Source organism: Jaculus jaculus, chromosome X (genome assembly GCF_020740685.1).
Source record: "Jaculus jaculus isolate mJacJac1 chromosome X, mJacJac1.mat.Y.cur, whole genome shotgun sequence".
In the NCBI taxonomy this organism is placed as follows: domain Eukaryota; kingdom Metazoa; phylum Chordata; class Mammalia; order Rodentia; family Dipodidae; genus Jaculus; species Jaculus jaculus.
Window position 1 is genome coordinate 63,797,884 of NC_059125.1, and position 16,964 is coordinate 63,814,847.

The following is a 16,964-nucleotide window of genomic DNA, read 5'->3' on the forward strand; positions in this document are numbered from 1 at the left end:
ACTGATGTTAATTTTATCATGGATTACTAGTATAGGGAAATATAATTTTAATTGGCTTGCCTTTTGACTGAGCATACAAAATGGCCAAAGCTTATTATATAACTATGAATCACCAGCCCTCATGAGGATGAGATCACCATATGGAGTGAGCCTATGGGGACACTCTGTATAAAAGCACCCTGTGACTGGAATAAAGAACTCAGCTCTGCTGTGCCCTGGTTTTCATTGAAACTGGTGTCTGTGAATGTCTACTCCATGTGTCTTTTTCTAGCTGGGCTAACACCTTCCACAAATTCCCCTGGAGCTACCTGTTCCTGACAAATAGTTATATGTTGGAATAGCCTGCCTAAGCTTTATATTAACAGACATGTGTAAAACACAAAATTGCTTTATGTTAATCAGAGTGACTCTAACATACATCAGAGCAATTGTGATCTAAGATTAAGCCAAGAGTAGTGCTTGTCCAACATTGTATTGCTTTCAAAACTGTACTTTTTCAAGACAAATTGTCATGGATTATATTAGAGCAAAACTGTTTTAGTTCAACAGTGACCAGGTTCTGTTCTATTGCTATGTGTAACCAAATAGTTTTAGACAAGGTTTTACTTAAGTAATTCTCTCAATTCTGATGCTTCAAGTTAATTGTTTGTAACTCTCAAGCCAAATTCCCTTCTGTAGGATACATCCTCATGCTCAAGTGCTCTTCTTATAAGAAAATTTGTCTCAAACTTCAATGTTCTGTTTTCAGTCTGCCCTGGGCAACTGGTACCCACACAGGTAACAGACTGATCACGGATGTTTTTGAACAAGATGCCAAGATATAGTATTGCCTTCTTTCTTCCTGATATATAATTTTTAATTCAAATCAACTGATATAGATTTGCTTGTAAGAATATGGTGTCCATGAAAGAAGTAGAATAGAGATCCTAAATATAAACCCATGGGTACCAAGAAGACACAAGGGAGAAAGGATATTCCCTTAATGAGTTAGTGTTGTTAAGAATGCAGACACATGTGTAAACATACATGTACAAAGATAAAAGAGACTATTCTTTCATAATATAATATTAGAAGCAATTTTAACATTGTATACCTTTCCAATGTGCTATGCCTGAGATTTTATGTGATGATTATAGTTTGTTTTGGTAGAAAGAAGATGCCCATTTATATTGTGGACTTAAAGTTGCCATGTAACAGCACAAAGACAATAATGTCATTGAATACTAAACTATAATCACTTTGCCAAAACATTTTCATTTAGGACATCTCTCAAACACGTCTTATTATTTAGTTTTTGTTTAAAGCTCTCAGGAAATACCTAGGAATGCTTAATGCTAGGATATATATTTTAAAATCATAAAATCTAATTAATATCATTGGCTTGCTTTGATGCTATTTTTAATTGATTGTTAAGAAACTTTTATTAACAACTTCCATAAATATAAACAATATATCATGATTATAATTTCCTCGCAACACTCCCTTTATCCCCTTCCCAAATATTACTTCCACTGAATCCCATATTCTTTCAAACTAGTCTCCTATTTTGATGCCATCATCTTATTTTTCTTCCTGTTATGCAGGTCTTGTGTAGATAGCATCAGCCACTATGAGCTCATGAATATCAAGGCCACTTTGTGTCTGGAGGACAGTATTATAAGCCCTCCCCCCTTCCTTTGGCTCCTACTTCTTTCATGGGTGCCTGAGGAGGCCAGCCTCACATATAAGTAGACCTACAGTGGTGTAAGCCAGTCATGGTGATCCTTTGAATAGAATATGCCTTTGCTGTTGTTTTGATTAAAAAATTTGAGTATGATGTGTCTAGGTATGAATCTTTTTGAGTTTATTTTACTAAATTTTCTGGGGCTTCTTGAAGGAGTGGATTATTATTTTCATTAAAATTGTTAAATTAAAAAAAAAGAATATGGTTTCCAGTTCTGTTAACATGCTCTGCTTATTCTTACAACTGTTAGATACTTAGAAGTATAATACATGCCTGCTTTATATGCTTCAGATATAGCCTAACTCACAGGAAAACCAAACTGCTAGACAGAGTAACTCTAAGCTTTTGTGACATTCTTTTTTCTTTTTTCTTTTTTTTGGGGTTATTCAAGGTAAGGTCTCTCTCTAGCTCAGGCTGAACTGGGATTCACTATGTAGTCTCAGGGTAGCCTTGAACTCATGCTAATCTTCCTATCTATGCCTTCGAATTCTGGGATTGAAGGTGTGCATCACCACGCCCAGCTGTTTTGTGCCAGTCTTTAACTAGATCTCTTTCATTAATGAGATGTGCTATATATCCACACCCTTCTTCAAAGATGGTGCAATATTAAAAATATATTTTTATTAATTTACTTGAGAGACAGAGAAAGATATTCAGAAAGGGAGAGAGAGGATAGGTGTACCAGGGCTTCCAGCTGCTGCAAGCTAACTCCAGATGATTGTGCCACCTTGTACATCTGGATTACCTGGGTCCAGGGGAATTGAATTTTGGTCTTTTGGCTTTGCAATCAAGCACCTTAACTGCTAAGCCATCTTTCCAGCCCTGCTGATATAACTTTCTAAGTGCTTTACTAACTATATGTAGAAGCCAAATTGGAGACACTAAAGCTAAAAAGATCAATATTTTGGGTCTGTTCCCAGGTCAAAAAGACTACAAGTGTGTTCTACACCTGTGGTATGTCATCTATCAATTTGATATGGGAGGCCATGGGGACCCAGATTCTGGAATAAAAATCAGTGTACAATCTGTAAGAGGAGAGTCAAAACAAAGGAAAAAGTTCTTCCGGGCTTCTCAAAAATAGCCATTTGGTCAGCACAGCCCTGACTCATCCTCACAGATAACAATATTGAGAGAGCCATAGAGTGCTTCCCAGGTCCCTAGAGTCTCATGTGGAGAGCTACTATTGCCTGTCAAAAGTACATATTTGATTAGATTTTGGCTATCTCTTTGGCCTTAAACAGTCACATAAAAAGCATAACCCACCCAAAATAAAAATGTGCTTGAAAAATGGCTCAGTGGTTAAGGCTGTTGCCTGCAAAACTTAAGGGTCCAAGTACAATTACTCAGTATTCATATAAAGCTAAGAGGCCCTGGTGCTCTCTCTCTCTCTCTCTGTTTATCTCTTTCTCTCTCCCTCTCCTAGGCATGGTAATACATGCCTATAATCCCAACGCTCAGGAAGTTGAGGTTGGAGGATCACTGTGAGTTTAAGGCCAGGCTGAGACAAGTGAATTCCAAGTCAGCTTTGTCTAGAGCGAGACCATACCTCCATACCTCACAAATCAAATAATAATAAGAATAGAGTACATCAAATATTATATAGACAATCATTTCCCACTAATTATTTTCTTCCTGCCTTAAAAGAACTGCAATTCAAATTCAAGTCAACAGGTTATAGAACCGGGATTCATCACTGCGAGTTAAGCCTCAGAGTCCTGAAATAAAAAAAAAAACAAAAAACAAAAACAAAACCAAAAAACCTCTAAAGATGATCCTGATGAACCAAACGTAAACAGATAAGTCTGCTCTTTCTCCCATCATAAAATATGCCTGATTTTCTGTCCTTGCTCTTGTTTAGCTTTTCCATTCTTCAGAATAAAAATTCATTCCATTAATAGGCCCAAGATTATACAGAAGATAGTAATCAGACCAACTGCTGGATTTGTGGTCTCCTGCCCACTTATAGCACCTCTGGACTTCCATGGTGGGTATTTCCTCTTCAATAAGATGATTAGAACTAATTACAAGTATATATTAACCAGGAGAGGAGCTAGCTCCCCACAGAAACTCTGGTTACTAAATGAGATGTTTCTCAATGGCCTATTAATTCTACCAGAAATGAACAGGGCCACAAAAAGAGCTTTTCAAAAGGAAGAATAGACAAAACCCTACTATGAAATGTTGGGGGCTAGAGAGATTGCTTACTGCTTGCCTTCAAAGCCAAAGTAACCAAGTTATATTCCCTAGGACCCATGCATTCCACTACATTACTCTTACATGTTGTCTGTTTCCCTAACAACTTTTAACATAGTAATCAGTTTTTTTGTAATTGTTTGGCAATTCCACCACCTGTGAGTTATCAATCTTTGGTTTTGACTGGTTTATCTCTTCAGACATTTTTCTTGTCTTTTGTCTCTTCTTAGGGAGACAGGTCTCAAGTAGGAAGGTTATGACATTCCAGCTAGAGTTGGACCCTGTTTGTTTTACAGGCTAGAGGCCCTACCCTCCTTTAGTGTGTTTTTGCCTCTTACCTCCTAACGCCTCAGAGAAGACTGCTGACCAGTGTGTGTGTGAGTTGGGGTGGGGGGTGTCACTCTATAATCTCAGGTCAAAAGTCAGTATTCCTGTGGGCCTGTGGCATACACAGTATGTGTCCAGTGCTTCAGCTTCTAGTCCTGACCCACTCCCTTCCCTGGCTTCTTCCTTCCTGTTACCTTCAAGTTCCAACCCTTCTTTACTGTTCCTTTCCTCAGGTAAGATGAAGGGAGCTAGAGACTGGTGGGCTGGAGGAGGAAGCAAGTGTGCCCCCACTTGATCCCTTTCTAGAGCTCAGGTCCCTCCTGAATTTCCATATTTAGTGTCCCCCCGCCCCTATCCTTCTTGTTTGTTCTGAGAAACCATGATCTCTCCCATTGCTTTGGGTTGGGGACCTTACCTCGGGGATCATTTCACCAGGCCCTGGAGGGCTCAGTTGGGCTCATCTTTCCCCTTCCCAGGCTCAGATTTCTCTGGACTCATTCTCTCCTCTCTGGAGGTACTGTACCCAGAGACTATTTGTTCAGAATTTATGAATCATCCCTGACTTTCTTGGTAGCCCTGAGCTTGGAAACTCAGTTGCTGTGTCCTGTGACTTTAGCCTGCCCATGTCAGGAGAGGACTGGAGGCAGAACTCACATTCCAGCTGGTGGTGAAGCAAAGGAAAGAAACACAGTGAGAGGAAATTGGGTCCAGGGAGCAGAGATGACAGTATGTCTCTAGAGTGGAAGTGGAGAAGTGAATATGTTCTGGCTCCTCTGGGCCATCCTGCAGGCAGCCAAATAGTGCATCATCAAACACAACCTCTTACCATCCAGGTCTTGGCCAGCCACAGGTACCTCTCAAGGGCCGAGCCAAGTAGCATATTCTGGCAGGGATAACATAGCTATTGAGAGTCACAGTGAAAAATTTCGACAGTGTCTGCAGTGCCATGGCAGACATGTAGGCTGGTTCCTAAAGGGCACATTCCAGCACCAGACACTGTCCTTGGACACATGGGTCCACTGTTACCTGTGCATGTTGAAGGTACCATGGCAAGTGTCAGTGCCTGGTTTTTTCAGCTCAACTCCTGCCTTCTGCATGCAGGACCTCTGTCTATTTCTCATTCTGACTTACAACTACCCACCCCTGTGGACAGCTTCTCACTTTTGTGCTGTCCCCCATCCCCATCAAAAGAGAAAGGGCATCTGCTGGAAAGGTGACTTACTGGTTATTACTGGCTTGAAAGGCTAAAGACCCAGGATCGATTCTCCCATACCCACATAAAACAGATGACAAGGTGGTGCTTGGGTCAAAAGTTCTTTTGTAGCAGCTAGAGGCCCTGGCAAGCCCATTCTCTCTCTCTCTCTCTCCCACCAAAATAAATAAATGAATAAAGTTTTTTTTCTTTCTTTTTGATTTTTGTCCCTCATGGTCAATACTTCTTCTACTCCTTTTCTGAATAAATTGTGCCCCTCCCCACAAAAAATTGATTTCCTCCTCCCTCCAACCTTCTAAGGTAAAGCTACCCCAAAAGTTTGAGGAGAGGGAGAGCTGGGTACCCTTTATGGTAGAGACTCCACTGTCACCCCTCTTCCTGCATTGATACTGTCCTCTCCCCACAAAACTCTTTTTTTTTTCTGGGCTGGAGAGATGGCTTGGCACTTAATGCACTTGCCTATGAAGCCCAAGAACTCATGTTCGAAAATCCAGGTCCCAAGTAGCCCAGATGCACATGGGCACGAGAGTATTAATGCATCTGAAATTTGTCTGTTGTGACTGAAGGCCTTGGCATGCCCATTCTCTCTCTCTCTCTCTTCTTATCTCATTCACATCATTAAAATTTATATTTATATTTATTTATTTGACAGAGAAAGGGGGAGAGAGAGTGAGACAATGGGCACATCAGGGACTCCAGCCACTGCAAACGAACTCCAGACGCATGTGCCCCCTTGTGCATCTGGCTAACATGGGTTCTGGGGAATCAAACCTGGGTCCTCTGGCTTTGGGGGCAAACGCCTTAACGGCTAAGCCATCCCTACAGCCCATTTAAAAAATTTTTTCTCCATGCATCCTCAAAAGGTAAAGTTACACCACAAGCAACTCCCTCTTTCTGTCCTCACTAGGAAGAAGAAGGAGTGGGCAGCAGCAGGTAGCAAAGGTTACAGACTTAAAAATAAAAGTTTATCAGCTGACCAAGATCCATTTAGAAGGGTCACAATCCCTCCAGCATCTCTCTCCCCAAACTTGCCCATATCCTTTCCCTACCCCTCACCTCTTTCCCTTCACCTCTCTCCTGCAGTGCAGCCCCTTTAAGCCCCGGAGCCAGCCCGGTCCACAGTGGCCACAGGCATGTGCTAGTGCACCTGCGTGAGAGAGAGTGAGCTTCTGGAGGGAGGGGTTGGTTCCAGCATCCCCGTGGCTGCGTGGTGGTGATGTCGCAGGCCGGGTGGACATGGGCTTCCAGGCCTCTGAGTGCAATATTAACCCCAAATAAAATATTATTTAAAAAAACAGAAACTGCAGACCACTTGACACAAGGAATACTTTAATGTGAAACTGCTGTTAATCAGGAACATGGGGGCAAAGGCAGGGCCAGAGAGCAAGCCGTGGCTGAAAAATCACTAAATTAATGGTAGTGGTGCCACAGCCTCAGGGATTCACTGTTATCCTCAACTGGTCTTGTACACAGATGATGGGTCCAACCTGTCAAACAAAATAGAGTCAAGGCCAGCCACAGTTTGTGGGAAGGGGTATGGTAAGGAGAACATTCATATCAGAGAACCTGGATGGAGCCTTTCAGTTAGGCCACGGAAAAGGGTATTCCAGACATTAGGGACACAGGAACCATCCCCCTGTACCCTTCCTACAGGGACCCTCTTCCATCTGCACAAAGAAGGTCCTGTGATCAAAAGTCAGACCTCTACTAGCATATAAACATAAATATTTATAGTACAATTTGATGGGCAAAACATATCCATTTAGCCAAGCAACAGCAGTAGGGCCCATGACCTTCACAGCCACAGGATTTGACTAGCGTTTCAGTATGAGGCATGAATTTCCTCCAGGGGAGTGCGTTGCTTACACACTAACAGCCATGCCCCTGGTGTACCAGTGGGTACATCTTGCCTGGATGATCCTTTGTGTAGCTTGCAGGGTCTACTGCTAGGTAAAACTGTTGGTGACTTTTCTCCCCTAACAGCCTCCACCTCATTTTCCACCACCATGGCAGCTAGCCAACAGAGAGCAGGCTTCCAGCTCAGATCCAGCTTGGTCTCTCAATGTCCTACAAGCAAATCTTGTGGTATCTTCAACAATAGGATCTTACCATATAATTCATGTGAGCAACCAAAAGCATTTATGCCCTGATTTTTATGTGGATGCTGGGGATAGATAAACTTCAGTTCTGTGTGCTTACACACTGAGCCATCTCCCCAGCAAACATACTAATCAGGTATCCAGGACTGGGCATCATCCCTAGGGCACCAATACATCCTAGACAAGCACTCTCCCATACATACCCAGCCCTAAGGTGAAGTTCTGAATGCCCTGGTTAAATATTCAGGGACTTCTTCAGCATAGATCAAAAATGCAAACAAAGACTGGAAGAAATTTCATTTCTTTCTTATTCTTACTTTTCCTTCTCCTACTTTCTTCAGTTGCTTCTCCTCCTCCTGCTCCTCCCCATTCTTTTCTCCTCTTCCTCCTCCTGTACTTCCATTATGTTGCTCTTTTTCCTTTTGCTTTTTACCTCCTGTCCTCCATCTCTTCCTGTCCTTGACATGACATTATGACATTCAGGAATTCTTTTTTTTTTCGTCAAAACACTATCTATAGAGTTGGGGATGTAACTCAGTAGGCAAGTAGTTGTTTATCAGGAAAGAGGAAGGAGGGAGAAAGGAAGGGAAGAAAGAGAGGAGGAAAAGAAGGGAAGGGAGGGAGAAAAAGAAACAGAGACTCTAGATCTTATACATTCTCATACAAACTTTGAAAAAAGAGCTTAAAAGTCAATAAATAAAGAGCTACATCCCACACCACAGTGAAATAAACAAAGGAGAGAATGAATATGATATTCATGGTTGTCATATTATAATGCAAATATCAAGTTTTTACAAGAAAGAAAGACTTCTTGCAGAAAGTTCCACAGTGCTGGGATGAACATCCAACTAAATAGCTTTATGGGAGTAAGGGATTTATTTCAAGATTACAAATCCAGGGGGAGCTCCATCAGTGGTGGAAGTAGCTGACTCCCTTTCATAAATCCAAGTAGAGAGGAAAACCACTACCAGAGAGCTGAGAACAAAAAGCAGCCAGCATGGACCCTATGAGAGCTCAAGCCTCTCTGTATACCTTTGGGCTGGATTTAGACATGCCCACTGTAAAATTAGTCTTCCTGCTAGGGGCTGAAGGGCACAAATTCAATTTTAATAAATCACCTGAGTCTATGGGGGATATACATTCAAACTACCCCATGGAGTATTCAATCAAGAAAGCACACCTTTTTAGTAATAAAATAAAATCAAAAAAGGAAGAAAATTTTAATCAGGATAAAAAAAAAAACAATAAAGCACAAGCAATCATAGCAGAACGTAAGCATAACCTGTCCCTCAGGAATCATGGACATGGAACCACCTAAGAAAGTACTCAAGTGCCCAGAGAACTAAACAGAATCAGAAGAAGAGTGTGTGACACACAGAAAATGTAAGTAGACAGTGATTAGAAAGAGCAGCCAAAGCATAAGTCTAGAGCCAAAAGGACAATAAGTGAAATGAAAATATCACTAGATTACTTCAAGTTTATTTTGACCAGGCAGAAGAAATAATCAGTGAATTGGAAGATGACTCAAATGAAGTTATCTACTTGATAAAGCACAAAAGAAAAAGTGAACAGAGTCTAAAAGACTTGGAAACTACCATCAAATATACCAATGAAATCACAGAGAAAAGAATAAATAGATCAGAAGGAATGTTTGAAGGAAAATGGGTTAAAAATTACTCAAATTTGCCAGGCGCAGTGGTGCATGTCTTTAATCCCAGCATTCAGGTGACAGAGGCAGGAGGATTACTGTGAGTTCAAGGCCAGCCCAAGACTACATAAGGAATTCTAGGTCACCCTGGGCTAGAGCAAGAAACTACCTCAAAAAAGGGGAAATTACTCAAATTTGATAAAAGATAAAAAGGTATCTTTTTAAGTGAAATCCAAAAAATAAACAAAACCAGATACACAATAAAAAATATAACCAAATTGCCAAAACTCAGACAAAAAGAGTTTTGGGATCAGAGAAAGGGAAAATGCTTGCTATATATAACAATAATAATAGCATAAAAAGCATCAGAAACAATGGTGACAAGAAGGGTATGGAGTAAAATTTTTAACATGCTAAAAGACCAATAGGGCATGAAGAGATGGCCTAACATTTACAGTGCTTGCCTGCTAAACCTAAGGACCCAAGTTTGATATACCAGTACCCATATAAGGTAGATTCAGAGGATGACCCATGCTTCCAGAGTTTGTTTGTAGTGGCTAGATGTCCTGGTGTTCCTATGCATTCTCTCTCTCTCTCGCTTTCTCTCTCTCTCTCTGATTCTTTCCTGCTCTTTCTCTCTCAAATATATAAGAGAAAAATATTACATATACACACACATATATATGTATATATGCATTAGTGTTTCCATATATGACAAAAATATCATGTAAAATGAAGAATTAAGATATTCCTAAATAAATAAGAGCTAAGAGAGTTTGTTGCTAGCAGATCAGCCCTGCAAAAATTTCTATATGAAATTTAAAAAAATATGAGAGGGCTGGAGAGATGGCTTAGCGGTTAAGCGCTTGCCTGTGAAGCCTAAGGACCCCGGTTCGAGGCTCGGTTCCCCAGGTCCCACGTTAGCCAGATGCACAAGGGGGCACACGCGTCTGGAGTTCATTTGCAGAGGCTGGAAGCCCTGGTGCGCCTATTCTCTCTCTCCCTCTATCTGTCTTTCTCTCTGTGTCTGTCGCTCTCAAATAAATAAATAATTGAAAAAAATTAAAAAATATGAGAGGAAAACTCATGCAAAGAAATAAAGAACTCCAAGTGATAAGCACGGTGGCTCACCCCACTACCATGAATTCCAGATAAGCTTGGCCTCCGGGTGAGACCCTGTTTCAAAAAAGAACTCTAAGAAATGAAACTAAATAAGACATGTAAGCTCCAGAATTGTTGTATTTTTGTTTTATAAATCTTGTACAAAGAAATATATGAAACAAGCTAAATATGGTGGTGTATTCTTGAATTCCTAGTAATCAGGAGGATTACCACATGTTCAAAGCCCGTCTTCTCTCCATAGAGTTCTAGGCCATTCAGGGCTACGTAGTGAGACCTTGTTGAAAAAAGAAAGAGAGAAGGACAGAAAGAAGGACAGAAAGAAAGAAAGAAGAAAGAAAGAAGGAGAGAAACAAAAAGGAGGTAATAAGGCAATAAGTATAAATCTATTATTGATTTTTGGTGTATAAGTAAAGCAAGGAAGGAAGCTGTATAAAAGAAGACTTTTGGGCTGGAGAGATGGCTTAGCGGTTAAGCGCTTGCCTGTGAAGCCTAAGGACCCCGGTTCGAGGCTCGGTTCCCCAGGTCCCACGTTAGCCAGATGCACAAGGGGGCGCACGCGTCTGGAGTTCGTTTGCAGTGGCTGGAAGCCCTGGCGCGCCCATTCTCTCTCTCCCTCTATCTGTCTTTCTCCCTGTGTCTGTTGCTCTCAAATAAATAAATAAAAATTGAACAACAACAACAAAAGAATGTTCAATCTTAAGTATTTTCCTCTTCATTCCAAGTTGTTAATGTGTATTTCTCTTATTTAGAAACAGGTAGAAAGATTAAAACTCACAGACTTAATATTTTAAAAAAAAGGAAGACTTTTGTATGAAATTTTAGTTAAATTGGCCTAAATTCAAACTTTACATTAATAAATTTAATTTTTTCAGAGGGAATAATTTTATTATCAACTTGTTTGAACAAGCAAACAAGTGAATGTATGTAGAAACATGGAGAATGTGTCCCCCAATAGCAGGCAGGGTATGTGAGGCAAGAAGGGGAGGCCTATGTTTTCCCCCTCTTAGCTGCAGCAGAGGTGGGAGCCCAAGTAAAGGGTGCACATAACACCTCAGATACAGAAGTCTAACAGAGCAGCTCAGGACAAGTCAGCCCAAAGCCAGCCCAGGGAGAAGGAGCAGGGGAGTGCAGGATCCAACCCCTCCAGGTGACATTACCACTGAGGTGTCACAGGCTGATTCGGCAGATAGGATATCACCATGGCAAACATTGACAGCATGAGGCCACATCTCACACTGAGTGTCCTCCAGACTCCACAAGTTGGGAAAGCTGATGAAGGAGGAGCAGTAGACAGCCCCCCAAGCGTGAGGCCTCAGCTTAAGCAGGAGGCTGCACATGCTGATGCTTATGCCAAGCAATTCATGTAGCCTACATCGGGCCATCCAAGCCGGGTTCTACTCACTCAGGGAGGGCTTATCTTTCAGCTCTTTGTTGAGCTTTTGTGGGTCCAAAATTGCAGGTGGTCATAGTGAACTGAAGACCAAGCCAGCCTCTTCCAACTTTAGAATTTTAATTAGCATTCCTGTGGTAACCGCTGTGAAAATGCCCAAATTGTGCACAAAAAGAAATGGGTGTACCAATCAATAAGTAAGTAGCAGGAACAAGGAGGAGCAAAATGTGTGATACACACAGTACACAAATACCAAAATAGCAGAAGTTCTCATTAGGAGTAATTAATTTATATGTAATTGGGTTATACTCTCTAGTCAAATTTAGAGGATGGGAGAAAACGTTGAACCTTTATCCATATGGTGTCTATGAAAGAATTAACTCAAGTTCTAAAGACACAGATAGGGCTGGAGATATTGCTTACTTGTTAAGTCATTTTCCTTCAAAGTGTAAGGACCCAAGTTTGATTCCCCAGGGCCCACATAAGCCAGAAGCACATTATGGTGCATGCATCTGGAGTTGTTTGCAGTGGCTGGAGGCCATGGCATGCCAATTTTCTCCCTCCTTCCCTCTCTCTCTCTCTCTGTCTCATAAATAAATCAAATAAATAAATAAAATATTTATTTTTTAAAGTAACAACAACAAGAAAAGACACAGATAAGTGTAAAGTTAAATGATGGAAGAAATACTGTGCAAATAGTAACAAAAGGAGACTCTGAATAGCAGCCAGACAAAAAAGATGCCAACTCAAACTTGTTACAAGAGATGAAGTAGAATATTATATATTAACTGAAGGGCTGATTCATCAAGAATATACATCAGTGGTTGGAGAAGTAGCTCAGATGCTAAGGTGTATGTGTAGTATGTACAAAGCCCTGGATTTGATCCCCAGATGCTCATAAAACCAGGTGTGGGATGCATACTTATAATTCCACCATGTGGATGGTTGCACAAGGAGGATCAGGAATTCAATATTATCCTTGGCTACATAGTAAATTCAAGAACAGCCTGACTACATGAGATCTTGTCTCAGAAAAAAAACAACAAAGCAATGGCTAGAGAAATGGGTTATAATTTATGTATTTATTTATTAATTTGAGAGAGTGAGACAGAGTGTGGGAGGGAAAGAATGGGTTCAAAAGGACCTCTAACCAGTGCAAATGAACTCAAGATGCATATGCCACCATGTGTATCTGGCCTATGTTGATTCTGGGGAATCAAACCTGGGTCCTTAGGCTTCATGGGCAAATGCCTTAATCACTAAGCCATTTGTCCAGCCCCCATATTTATTTTTATAGAACTGGCTCAGGTGGTTATGCAGACAGGCAAGTCCCAAGATCTGTAGAGTGATATGGCAAGTCAGAAACCCAGAAAAGGTAATGGTTTAGTTCTGATCCAAGTCCAAGCCAAGCATGATGGCCCACACTTGGGAAGGCTGAGGTAGGAAAATTGCCATGAATTTGATGTGAGCCTGGTCTACATAATAAATTCTAGGCCAGCCCAGGCTGCAGACTTGAGGCCTTATTTCAAACAAACAAACACAATGAAAGAGAACAAGATGCAGTGCCATGGTTCTCATACAAATGTTGGAAGGCTTAGTACCCAAGAACTACTATTTCAGTGTAAGACTGAAGGAAGGAAAAATTATTATCATGTATTTAAAAGGCAGTTAAGCGGAAAGAATTCTCTCTTACCTAGGGAAAGATAGGATTTTCTCCTATTCAGCACTTCTCTGATTAGAAGATCCACCTTACCAATTCCATGAATTAAAGTGTTAATCTAACCCAAAAATGTGTTCACAGACACATCCAGGATAATATATGACAAAGTATTTGGGCACTCCATGACACAATAAAGTTGACACATACAATGAATCACTAGAATATATATATATTTATTTGAATTTTTATAATATTTAATGCCATATATATACATATATATATGTATATATGTGTACATATTAAAAAGAAAATAAAAAAGAATGATAATTACCCAGGTGTGGTGGTGCATGTCTTTAATTAGAGCACCAAGGAGGCAGAGGCAGGAAGATCACTGTGAGTTTGAGGCCATATTGAAACTACGTAGTGAATTTGAGGTCAGCCTCGGCTAGAGTGAGATCCAAGCTTAACAAAGAAAAGAAAAGAAAAAAAAAAGAGTGATGATTATACTTAACATTTCTATAACTGGTTATATGGTTAGGCATGTATTCATAACTACCCTCTTCCCGTATTCATTCCATGTTCTTTTTCTTTTGACGTGATATGTGTCCCAAACCATTATTCCTGAAGAATCTTCCTTGTTATTAAACAGGTTGGAATTTGGTCATTGCGGGTTTTCATTGACTTAATCACAGGATATATCAATGTTGGATTGGCCTAAGGGAATATATATATATATATACTTTTGTAACCCTTATTGTGTAATAGTCCAATTTGACTGTGGTTACCAGGATCAACCATTCCAAATAATACAACTCCTCTCTTTTCCTTATGGCTCTCTATCATGAGGAGCCCAAAGAGACTGGGTAGTCGTCTTACCTTCCAATTCAGTGGAACCATTTAGAAATTGTTTTTTATTTAACTATTTGCAAGGAGAGGGAGAGAGAGAGAGAGAGAGAGAGAGAGGGGGGGGGGGAGGGAGAGAAGAGTGACAAACACAGAGAATGAGCATGCCAGGGCCTAAAGCCACCACAAACCAACTCCAGATGCATGATCTTCTTTGTGCATCTGGCTTTATGTGGATACTCAGGAATTGAAACCAGGTTGTTAGGCTTTTGTAGGCAACTGTCTTAACTGCTGAGCCATCTCGACTGGAAACAATTTTGAGTCTCCTGGAGGGTACATTCCCCCGTATGGAATTCAGACCTCTAGGCCTATAAAAAGCATAAGAACATAGGGACAAGAAGCAAAAACAAACATCTGTGCTTGGCATGGTGGCTGTTGGAGTCAGGTTTGGATTGGTTCACTTTGCTGGCAGAAATCACCCAACCAAGACCAGCTTGTGAGAAAAAGAGGTTTATTTGGGCTTACAGACTCAAGGAAAAGCTCCACAATCACAGGGTGAAAGGAGAGCAAGAGCAGAGGGTGGACATCACCCCCTGACTCATATAAGGTGGACAATAGTTACAGGAGAGTGTGCCAAACACTGGCAAGGGGGAGCTGGCTATATCACCCATAAACTCACCCTCAACAATACACTGCCTTCACATGGTGTTAATTCCCAAATCTCCATCAGCTGGGAACATTCCATTCAGAACACCTAAGTTTATGGGGGACACCTGCATCAAACCACCACCTTGGCACACCCCTTTACTCACAGCACTCTGAAGGCATGGGTACATGGATTGCTGTGAGGTAGAGGCCTGCCTGGGACGACATAGTGAGTTCCAGGTCAGGCTTGGCTAGAGTGAGACCCTATTTCAAAACAAACAAATAAGCAAGCAAGCAAACAAACAAACAAAAACACAACAACAATCTGCTGGTGGATCCCTGAAGGAAATATTGAGTGGCACCATTCTCATTTTCACCATAGATTTCTGCACCATTCATTGGCTGAATAGAACTACTATTAGATTCAGATATTCCTCTCTGGGGAATATACCCTAAAGTGTCCACTATGTGCTACAGAGGCATGTATTCAACCCCTTTTCTGCTACTGTATTCACAATAGCCAGGAACTGGAAGCAGTCCAGATGTCCATAAACAAATGAATGGATAATGAAGATGTGATACATAGACACAATGGAATTCTACTCAGTGGTAAAATGAAACGAAATAGTCATATTTGCAGGAATATGGAGGGACTTGGAACAAAAACACCCTAAGCAAGCTCACACTGGCTCAGAAAGATAATCGTTGCTTGTTTCCTCTCATATGTGGTTCTTAACACGGATCAGCTTCAGTTAACTGGATGTTGTAATAAGTATCAGCAGTTTGGACATGATGCAAGAATGAAGTTAGGAAAAGGGGGAAATGTGGCGGGAGGGAAGGAAGGACTACTCTACAGGTTGAAGGTCAGCAAAAAGAAAGGAAAAGATGGGAAGGAAGAAATAAAGAAAGTATGAAGGGGGAAGAAATATCATGGGGATAGGGAAGGGGAGATTGGAGTGGGTATACAAAACTAATGACAACATGAGCCAACTCCATGGGAACATGCCTCCTAGACACCATTTATTGCCCTCAGTAAGGGAGATGGGACCCAAAGAGCCCTATAGAAGGCGGAGAAATCATAACTCTAAAACCATGGGGCTTTGGCTAGTAAAACCCAGGGTCAGAGTTGGGTTCCTCCACACAGTCAGTTTTTGATCAGGGAGACACATGAGGTCCCCAAAATTATTCAAGCCATTGCCAAAAACACTTGGTTATGGGAAGTCATCAATGTTTATCTTTCTTCTGCAAAAACTGCAAAGAAGGGACCCTCTCCAACTCATTTTTTTTAGTAATTTGTTTTAGTTTGTACATGTGCATTTGTGTATAGGTGCACCAGGGTCTCCTTCTGCTACAAGTGAACACCAGATACATATGCCACTTTCTGGATCTTCTTTTCATGTGCTCTAAGGAATTATCCCTGGGCCAGTAGTCTTTTCAGACAAGCACCTTTAAACACTGAGCCATCTCCCAAGCCCACAGTATCCAAATAATGCTATGACATAGGAATAACAATGATACAAATATTTTTTTATTTTATTTTTTTCATTTTTATTAATTGAGAGCGAAAGAGGCAGACAGAGAGAAAGAGAGAGAGAGAGAATGGGCACACCAGGGCTGCTAGCCACTGCAAACGAACTCCAGATGCATGTGCCCCTTTGTGTATTTGGCTAACGTGGTTCCTGGGGAATTGAGCTTCGAACTGGGGTCCTTAGGCTTCTCAGGGAAGTGCTTAACCACTAAGCCATCTCTCCAGCCCCCATGATACAAATCTTGACAAGGGCAATTTAATCTAAGCTGGGCATGGTGTTGCACACCTGTAACCCCAGAACTAGGGAGGGCCAGGTAGGAGGCTTACCATGAGCTTGAGGCCAACCTAGGATACAGAGTGAGTGCCAGGTCAGCCTGGGCCAGAGTGAGACCTTGCTTCATAAAGCGGGGTTTGGGCAGATTGCTCTGTGGCTAAAGGCACTTGCTTGAAAAGCCTGGTGTCCCCGGTTTGATACCCCATGCCCACATGAAGCCAGATGCACAAAGTGGAACACATGATTGCACATTGTTTACAGTGATAGGAGGCCCTGATATGCTCATACTCTCTCTCTTT